This window comes from Marmota marmota, unplaced genomic scaffold, assembly GCF_001458135.2.
Source record: "Marmota marmota marmota unplaced genomic scaffold, marMar, whole genome shotgun sequence".
Classification (NCBI taxonomy): domain Eukaryota; kingdom Metazoa; phylum Chordata; class Mammalia; order Rodentia; family Sciuridae; genus Marmota; species Marmota marmota.
Window position 1 is genome coordinate 50,945,922 of NW_026000037.1, and position 10,152 is coordinate 50,956,073.

At 36.9% G+C, this 10,152-nt stretch overlaps 1 protein-coding gene across 3 annotated transcripts in view; it reads right to left on the reverse strand.

Moving 5' to 3' along the window:
• The window catches only part of Fign (fidgetin, microtubule severing factor), a 125,486-nt gene that overhangs the window by 98,300 nt on the left and 17,034 nt on the right, over positions 1-10,152 (reverse strand). The window contains exon 3 of one of the 3 annotated variants that reach the window (XM_048812387.1): positions 391-533. The exons of the other annotated variants lie outside the window; for them this stretch is intronic. The gene's annotated coding sequence lies outside the window, so the exon portion shown is untranslated. The remainder of the gene's footprint in view (positions 1-390; positions 534-10,152) is intronic. 3 annotated transcript variants of the gene reach the window in all.

The window sequence follows — 10,152 nt, forward strand, 5'->3', positions numbered from 1 at the left end:
TGTAGTCAATATCCTAATCCAGACATTCCCCCAGCAACCAATTCCCCCAGATACTTCTCTTTAGGGGAAAAAACCTTTCTAAAAAATTAATATTCAGCAATATAACAGGCCTCTGTACCATTTTTTTAATGTAATGCACTTTACAACTGGCTAATTTCATGCAATCATCTTTCACTTAATTAAAACTACACTCACATTACTGAATAAATAAATGATTTGTTTAAGCTTGAATAGAAAGTACAAAATAGTTCATTTGGAGAGAGCACAAAGGAATCATCAAGAACTTAGGGCCCAGGCCAGAGAATCATGCAAATCTTAGTTTCGGGATGCTGGAGAAAAGCCAAAGCCTTGGAAATTTCTATAATATTTTTTCTTGAAGTATAATCCTACCTTACAAACTACAGCATTCCTCACCCAGCTGGTAGACCCAAGATGCAATCTGTTGTGTGATCAAGGATCTATCTGCACAGGACTTGGAAGACCTCAGACTGCATTACCCGAGAAGCCCCTTTTTGCCAGTATTTGCCTGATCCCTGAAAAGCAAAATAAATATATAAAACATATTTCCGGAATCAAACTTAGCTTTTCTTCTCGTATCTATGAGGAAAAAAATAGAATGGTGTTTTAAAATGGGCAGGTCAATCAATTTATTTTTCTCTCATGCTCTTGAAAGCTCTAGGAGAAAAGAAATATACTAGCTAGATGTAAACTGTTATTTGTCCTTATTTTCTGATTTCTTTGCTAAGGTTTACATATGCCATATACAACAGCCCATAAGACAAATATTCACTGAATAAGAAATTTCCAATTAAAACCAATAAACAGTGGACTGGGTATATCTATGCCATGAAGCAAATGGCAGGTCTTTATAAAATCTCTCCTGAAGTTTTGTATCTTCCACACAAATATTAAAAATTATAAGCCAAAGTAGTGATCAATTAATGTTCCAATAGGATTATTAGTGTCCCAGCAAAGAATACATGATGCAGAAGGCAATCCTGTCAATGAGCCACCTTCCTTTTTTAGGGACAAGGGTAGTCATCCATAAAACTCTCCAAAACTATAAATTGAGCCCAGAGGTCTATGATCCTTACAAAGAAACACAAAGTAAAATTTAGCAAGGATACAAGCTAGCCTTTAGTGAAATTATAAAGATTAAGCAACTGCTTGTCTGTCCTTGGTTTATTTTGCTTTTTATTTGGCAAGACTAGATGACCTTCCTCCAAAGGAAATAAATCTGTAAAGAGCTGAAGATCATAGGCAATTAATGCACTGACCAACAAGAGAGTCCTCTCCAATTATGGTTTTGGATGTGCTAAATGCTGGTGGAAATGTGTTTGCAAAATCAAGGTGAAACAAAACGCAGGCAGACTGCCCTGCTGGAAGACAGGATGGACTTTTGCTCTGTGCAAGATTTTTTGCTGCCCAACTGGGACATAATAATGTCAGCTAAATGAAAGGGTTTTATTTAGTGCCCATTTAAACAAAACCCACTGTTTAAATTATGACACAATAGGTATTTGGAAGTCTTCTTCATTACTTTAAAAGAAGGTAAACCAGAATTCAGCAAGAGATGAAGGTGCTATTTCATCTTGTAATGGTTCCCACCCTCATTCAGGTAACAATTCATATATAGGTAAAATAAAGACCTATAGCATTAACCAAAGAGACACAATTATAAGATGACACCAACTCCCCATTCACCTGTATGCAATGGCTTTTCTGGCTCCAAAGAACCATCCGTTTATAATCTTTCCATATAAACTCTTTAATGCTTCACTAAAACTAAAATCTGCATACATGCATTTGGATACACACACACACACACACACGCTCACACGCACACACGCACACACGCACACACACACACCATGAAGGAAAAAAAGCATTCATCTTTAACCACAGATCTGTAGTAAAATCATATCACCATTTTACTCCAAAGGCATTGCCTGGATTAGAAGAAGCTTGCCGCTTCTCAAAGCAAGTCCTGTTACCATAACGAATGTACATTTTACCAGCCTTGGAATTCTAATCGTGTTTAATACAGTTTCATGTTGCATCAAAGTACAAAATCAATACCATTTGTCCAGCATACAGGAAAAATGGAATCTATAAACGGTCCTTATTGAGTAATTAAACACCTATTATTGTCATGGGTAGTGAAACAATGAATATGATAAGATAAATTTTTGCAAGAAAATACTGCAGTGATTAATACCTCCCTATGTATTAAATAAAAATGACTGCCTTTTGTGCAGTACTGCTGGCAGAAGAACGGGGACGCGAGAAGTAGTTGCCAGTGCCACAATAACAGGCTAACCTTGAACTGAACTCCTTTCCTCAAGAAATTAAATGCTGTAGCAGGACTTTAAATCCCCCCACTTAGAGCTCATTTGTGAGCCATGTAACCTGCAGTTCCTGAAGAGAACTCATTACCTTCAGAAGGAGAATCCCTTTATAATTTCTTTATGAATGTGTATATTGTTTCTATAAAAAAGTATTTCACTGTCCAAAAAGGATAAGAATATTAACAGTGTAAGCAAGGTGAAGAGACTTGTACCAATCAGATACCAATTCTACTTCGAAGAATTCAAGCACAGAATAGAATCTGTTATGGAAAAACTGAATGTAGGATTGAGAATGAGCTTAGAGAAAACGTATATTTAGAAAAAGATATTACTCTATTAGACTGGTGCTAACGCTCTTGATTGTTTAGTTGCTAGAGTTCTGTAAGTCTTTCTGTCCCTGTTTATCTGTCTGTCTGGCATTACCAAGAAAGCTCTTATTCTACAGCCCCCACTCCCCTGTATGCATATAAACACACATACCTCCCACCCACCATTCACCACATGGTCTTCCATTGCTTAGCCTTTTTTTTTTTTTTTTTTTTGACTTAAGAATGATGCACCAGGAACAACTACAAAGTACAAAAGATGAATCTATGGATGTGACACTTGTAAAGGGTAACCCTATTTCACAAGTGAGATGGGACAAAAAAGAAAGAAAAAAGGCCACTGAAGCAATAACTGTTCACTGAATTACCATTAAATTGTAAGATTTACAATCGAACGTACAGTAAGTGCATATGTAATGGAGTTTGTCCTCTAGAAGAATATAAAGTGAATCTTTGCAGCTTAGGATGTGTGTAGGAGATGTATGTTTCCTTTTAATTTATTTTTTAATTAAAAATAAAAAAGTTCAAAACACACAAAAAAGGATGTATTACAGAATCACCAACAAAACCCTAAGGCTTACTTAAAAGCTTACCTAATTTTAAATGTACTTTATATTAATTACTCTCATTCTCCATCCAACTGAATTCATGCCTCTAAACACAAATGTAAGGCACATAATCAAACACATACAGGAAAACAAGAAGTCATGTTATCCTCTTACAGCATTAATACTTGGACAGTTAAACTTTCTGAACTGTTCATTAAGTAAAAAAATTGCTGATACCAAACACTTAGTTATACATTGCAAGATTTTTTTAAGATAAAAAGAAAGAAGACAGTTTATTAGTAGTATTCTGTAAGGCAGAAAAAATCTGCAAGGGAGAAAATTCAAGTATGATATTTATGCAATAAAATATCAATAACATTATACCTACGTTTATTTTTATTAACACAAACAACCTCCAGAAAGGAATTGGCTATTATGGAGAAAAAATGCTTAGAGTGCTCTAATTATTTCTTTAATAATCATTAAAAGCAATTTCTAATAATGATCTCTGTGCTGCTTTCTAAAGTAAACATTGGTGCAATAATGCCGATTTCCACCTCATGACAGAAAAACACTTAATAAAAAATATATATAACTGGTCAGAGATACATGCACATGGATAATGTTTTAGCAAAAGCTTTCTGAAAGAGAAAAAAATGATAGAAGGTTGCTTAGCAATATCTCTTAAAAGATTTATTTAGTTTCAGTAAATAAGTGTCTTCTTTAAGTAGTATTAGAGAAGTCACTGTCCTTGAATTAAGTAAAATGTAAAACTATTGCGCTGATTTTGCAAATCTATGCTTTGCTCTTCTCACCTCTCCCCCAAAGGATCTGAATTTTATTTTAAAGGATTAACAAGTAACACCCATGATCAGCAATGATATCCTTGTTCTTTTAAACCTTAGTGAATCAAGTTCAGTAAAGGTGAAGTAGTAGAATTATCAGTACAAGTGGCCATGTCATCAGAGCCTTCAGAAAGGTGCTGCATAGAAATGCCTAAATAAACAGCAGCATAAAGGATATGGAATGTGATATATACACATAATCTCTGTCTATACACACACACACACACACACACACACACACACACACAGCCTGCCTCTGGTTATTAAAAATATAAAATAGATGCATCACTGTATATAAACCAAAAGGTATTTACAACTGTATATAAACCAAAAGGGATTTCTTATCCCCCCTCACATCAATTTGAACTTCAATTCTAGTTTAAATGGTGTTCCATTTTCCCCCCATTGCTAAGACATTTGTAAGAGTATCCTCAACCTCAGTTTATTAAAGCCCCTCTATGCTACAGTGAGCTGAAGAATTTTCAGCATCTGATGCAGACCAGTGGACCACCTGATACTTTTTCAGCAGGGTGATAAAATTAAAGGATGGCTTTGATTTGCTTGAAGGATTACTTCCCTTATTTAATTGTTTAAAGTGCACGGTATTAACACAAAGAAGGGGGAAAAAGAAAATTAAGAAGGTGACTGTAGAGCCTGAGCTAATTGCAAGCTGATTAGATTGTGCCATGCGAGAGAGCTCTCCCTCCATTACATACCATCACAAGCTCTGGTCTCTTCCACCCTGCTGCTGCAGCAAACAAGCTGATTTGCTAACAAAGTGGTCAGCTCGGGCACTTGCACAGCGGCTCACAGGGTCCACAGAGGGCTGCTCTCCATGCAGAGAATCTCAAGCTCCATTTTCCAATCTGATTACACGGCTCCTTGTTCCAGTAGCCTTAAACCTTCATGGCAGTTTACCAACATTTTCATCACTTTTTTCTTTTACAAAGCAAAAGAACTGATAAGCTCTCAGGTACCCAGGATTTCATAGTCAATGGCTGGCCAGCAGCCAGCATTCCCTCACCACACAACTGTTTCGGGCCACACTGCATAAAGCAGACAGGATTTACCAGACAGCACAGGACTATCAGAATTTTGCCGTGTGTACAAGTAAGCAGCATGTTTCTGTCCTTACAGATGTCGACTATTGTGTCTAATCACATCTAGGAGGTAGAGAGATCTAATAAGTGTCCTGCCTGCCCCCCACATGATCCCCCAAAATAGGCAATGCAAAGCAAACCAGTAAGCATATGCCCATGAATTCACTATTACACTAATGGATATGAGCAGGAAGTCTGCCTAGTAAATGCATAGAACTACAAAAAGTTCAAAGTCCTGGTCTGATTACCTCCATCACCATGAAAGCAATCCTGGTGACTTTCTATTAAAATTTAAAATAGTGGGGATAATACAAAATACTGATTAGTACATTCAAACTTTGGCAATTCTCTAGATATTTAAAAAGGCAAACCCAAAGATGTGGAAATGAGGCACAAAATTTATCATCTAAAGCAGCTTCTCAGAATTAATCTTACAACCATTTATCTGCAAAAAATCACACCATCCAGGCGGCACAAGTTTCAATGTAACCTGTTCACACTCAAAAGTTGAAAATAATGACTGCTACAGCATTTCAAGTTGAACACTTATGGATAGATGGTCCTACATAATATTTTCTAAAATTCACTTTAACATGTAGCCTATCCATAGGCCTAAAATGCAAAATAAATGTGGACCTAAAGTATGAGTTTTACAGTGATGGAAGTGCTCAGTCACTGGGTGCTACCATTCATCCAAAAAACAATAAACAAATAAAAAATAATAACAGAGCCTCCTCTGGCCATGGCCAATAACTTTCTAACAAAGATAACAAAAAGGGAAATGCCTTTTAATGTCTGTGGTTATTCCTGGTTCATTTCTGCATAATATTGATCTTCAATAAAGGACTGGGGAGGGGAGGGGACGGAGAGGAGTCTGCAGTTATGGGAAAAATGTACAACTCGGCTCGCACAATGCCTCAGTGTTCCAGCTCACCAGTGCGCTGACCCTCTGCATCTCAGAGTCATTAGCTGGAGTCCCAGCCCTGCCTCTAGGAGGGGGGATTTGAACTCACACACCAATGTGGGGAGATTCGGGATTTTAAGCAAGCCAGACAGAGGGGTCATTCCTCCTCGCTGATGAGGAGGACGCCTGTCCCCTGGGGAGGGGAAAACTGGATGACTGACTGTCGCAAGATGCAGGCAATGGATGTGCTGCTGACTCAGGAATGGACTCTGACAGCCACCCTGCTTCAGCCCAGCCGCTCTGAGTGGGAGCGGTTGTAGGGCAGCAGCACTGACAGGACATGCAAAAGTTGAGAAGAATAGAAGAGATAGGAAAGAGGGAATAAATGAGCAGAAGAAACAACTAGTTCTTTCCAAGACATATGCACACCAGAAATAAACATTTTTCCTTCTTGCAAGTGAATGTTGCCCAACAGATAAAAGATGTGTTTGTGGTCATGCATATTTAGAACAACCACAGCATTTCTGAAAGGACTTAAAAAGAGGACATGCATTTTTAAAACTGATAGGCTAGCTTGGGTATATATCTATACTCACGATACCGCAAAAACCTATAAAGTCAAAGAAAGTCTGCACATACACCCATATATGTATTTGCATGTGGGTGGTATTCTGCATAAATGACTGTCAACTTAAAATGCCATTCTCTAATTTATATGCAAATTCTACCTCTGGTAAAATAAAAACATATTTTAAGCAGCTTATAGTGCCAACACATTATTCCCATGAATGATTCCTAGTAAACTATTTATGCCAACTGTGGGGATTTTTTTATGATTTATTGGATGGCGAATGAAACCACTTAAACTATAGTTGTCTGTATGAATCAGTAATTTTCATGTTTCTAATTAAAATGTAAACAGCGTAATGAAGACATCAAGTTTTTAGGCAAATGTCTCTTCCAGTGCCACTTGGGGTATGGTAATTACTGGAGCAGATCTATGGATGCTCCTGAATCCTCTACAAGTCCAGATTAAAAGCATTACTGCTAAACCTGGCTTTTTACACGAGGGAATTTTGTATTGCAACCCATTCCCAGTTGGCTTACAGATGCACGTTGACACTATCTTTAAAAAGTGGTCATTAAAAAAAAATCACAATGGAAAATGACAAATGAAGTACTTTATATTTAAAATGCTCACTATATAAGATTTACTAGAAATCAAACACTAGAACTAGATCTGCTCAGTTTCGATTTCTGGCCACTAATTTCTTGGGGAGGAAAGGGAAAAAAAGAAAAAGAAAAAAGAAAAACAGCAACCAAACATTATCTACCTTACATTTACAGAGCCAGGATCTGAGGCGAAGAGCAGGTGGAGATCTGACTCCAGATTCAAAGATTATGTTAATTTCCAAGACTTATTTTGTTTAAATGAAATATGTTCAAAGTTTTAAAATTAGCACAATTTAAAAAGTAATATATACAATCCACAGGGGAAATGTGTCATTTTCCCTTACATTGAAGAAGGTAAAAGTGCCTTTGATATAAAACCGCAATCTGTTTTCATTTTGATTTCAGCATCTATTTTTTTCTGCAATTCGTCAAAATTTATCCTAAAGCAAGTGACCTCTTATACATACTGAGAAAATGCATCACCTTTTCTGCTTACAACTGTTAATTGAACTGCTCTCTGAAGCTTATTTTCCCAAGTTATTCAGCACACTTATTTTACCTGTTTACCACCCAGCACTAGAATAGTATTTTTAAAAAAGAATTATAATTCTGCCCCACCCCTCCCTTCATATACCCCTTAGAACTCCACACTTGGAGTTGAGGGGTTACATTATACTGAAATCTACAGTGGGAAAGTCTGAAACATATGGTAAAAGGATTCTCCTCTCCTACTCACCCCAGCCCAGGACTCAAAGTCTACAGACTGACTGGGAGGGCCAACATTCCTATTATTTTTACATAAATGCTAGACAAGCATGTTGCTGAAGCTGGCTGTAGAATTTAGAATGGATAAGAAATGTGAATGTGTGCAGGGGTGAGTGAGATAGAAATTTTTGCACTGTGATGTTTTAGTACTAAAGTAATGCAAACAAATATGTATGCAACCACCATCCTGGAGCCAGGGAGAGTGTTTCATCTGAAGTGTTGTGTCTACACTTCCATCTGAAAACCTATAAGCTTCTTTTTTCCTGAGTTGGACACAGAGACATAGTATTTTGGGATGGGGGAGGGGTGGGGCATGGAGAGAGAGGATTTGAGAGAGGCATATTTGGGTGATGCTTATAATTTTTTCAACATCTCCGGGGGTTTTCAGAGGGAAAGAAAGCTGATTAAACAAGGCCAAGTGTTTTGTCGGCTTAAGGGTGATATCATAGTTGTGTTCAATATCAGAAGTGTTGCGAGTACGGGCATCATTTCTGTTCGCTTTGTGCCAGAAAGGTAAACACCGGATTGCATTGTGGATTAAAACAATAAGAAATCCCTTTCCTCTCAGGCTTTCAAGGCCATGTTAATCGGGTGTAATTTTTAATGAAGACTAGCTGCTTGGTACTCATTCAAGACATTTCATTAGAAGGTTATTCATTTAAAAATCAACGTTTCAACCATATCAAGCTGTAACCTTTCTTGAAATGTAAATGAATGGTTTAAATGAGAAGATTAATAAAGAAGGGATGTTCCAATTCCAAGCATGGCATGCTATGTATTTTTAAATTTGTCTATGCCAGATGCTGTCAGTCAGAACAAAAAACTGTCCAAGCAGACAATCTGTGCGTCTGAATGTTGATCATGTTGGAAAGTACAGGGGGGAGGAGGGGAGAGTGTGTCAAGGATTCATGGTCCTTCATCTTTGCAGTAGAGCAAACACGTCTCTCAGTATAGCGACAGACAGCTGCTTCCACTTTCTAATGTGCCCTAACTTAGATCACTGAAAGAATTGTCAGCACTCAGAGAAACACACAAAGATAACACAGCCAGCTGCCATGGAGGGGAAAAACAGCACAGCTCAGAAGAAATGGGATTTGTTCCATTTGCATGATGCTGCCTCCCCTGGGCCCCTTTCTTTCAAATCCAAAGCACAAAAGACAACACTTAACATATTTGCTTAAAGATGACAACCTCATGTTGATTTCATTTGGATGTAACAGTGTCAGGATTACAGATATAAGAATATATTATATCTGTAACAGAGACTGACAAATGTACCCATCAGTGGAACTGTCTGATTCATCTGCTTATACAGCCATTTTACCATCCCAAGGGTGCCATCTAAGTAGTAACTTTAGAAGACTGAAGGTCTAATTTTATTACACCACATTTCAACCTACTAAACAATATTATTTCTAAAATAGATCATTTTTATTGGAAGTCTCCCTGATGAAAAATCCAGTAGACACCAGAGAATTTATGAACTGTATGGGTCCTTTGAACTCAATATACTGCCCATTTTAAACAACTTTTCTTGCTGTATGGCAAAATCCTAGTATCAAAGAAGTGAAAGTTAAAGAGAGAATACATTTGTTTTGAGTGTACATATACTGCTCTATTAAATACATATATATGTGTGTGTGTATATATATATATATATACATTATAGATAGAGAGGCTGATTATATTTTATGCTGCTCACTATAAACTTAGGTATTACTTGGTCTATTTGAATAAATTCTTTCTAACTACTTACTTTTGTCTCTTCCATAATAACTCTTCCCTCAATACAGTATGCATACTTCAAAAGCATCATGAGTAATCATTTCCTGTCAATATCTTTTCAACATTTAGTCAATCTGATTTCCAGTTAAGGTATTTTTTTTTAAGCAGAGGATAAGACAAGACAATGATTTAAAGCTACATTGGTTAGTTGCTAATCATTAAAACATGCTCAGCTAAGAAAACCATGATTCTGATCTGAAGCCTACATAGTTTTATGAATCTTTATTATGCATGGTTTTATGGATTTTAACTTCAATTTTTAAGTAAACAGATTTAGAACAATGTAACTAAATTGATTTATTTATATCTACAGTACTCTTGATTTACTCTATTGGCATTTGTGGTGGGGGGGGGGGGG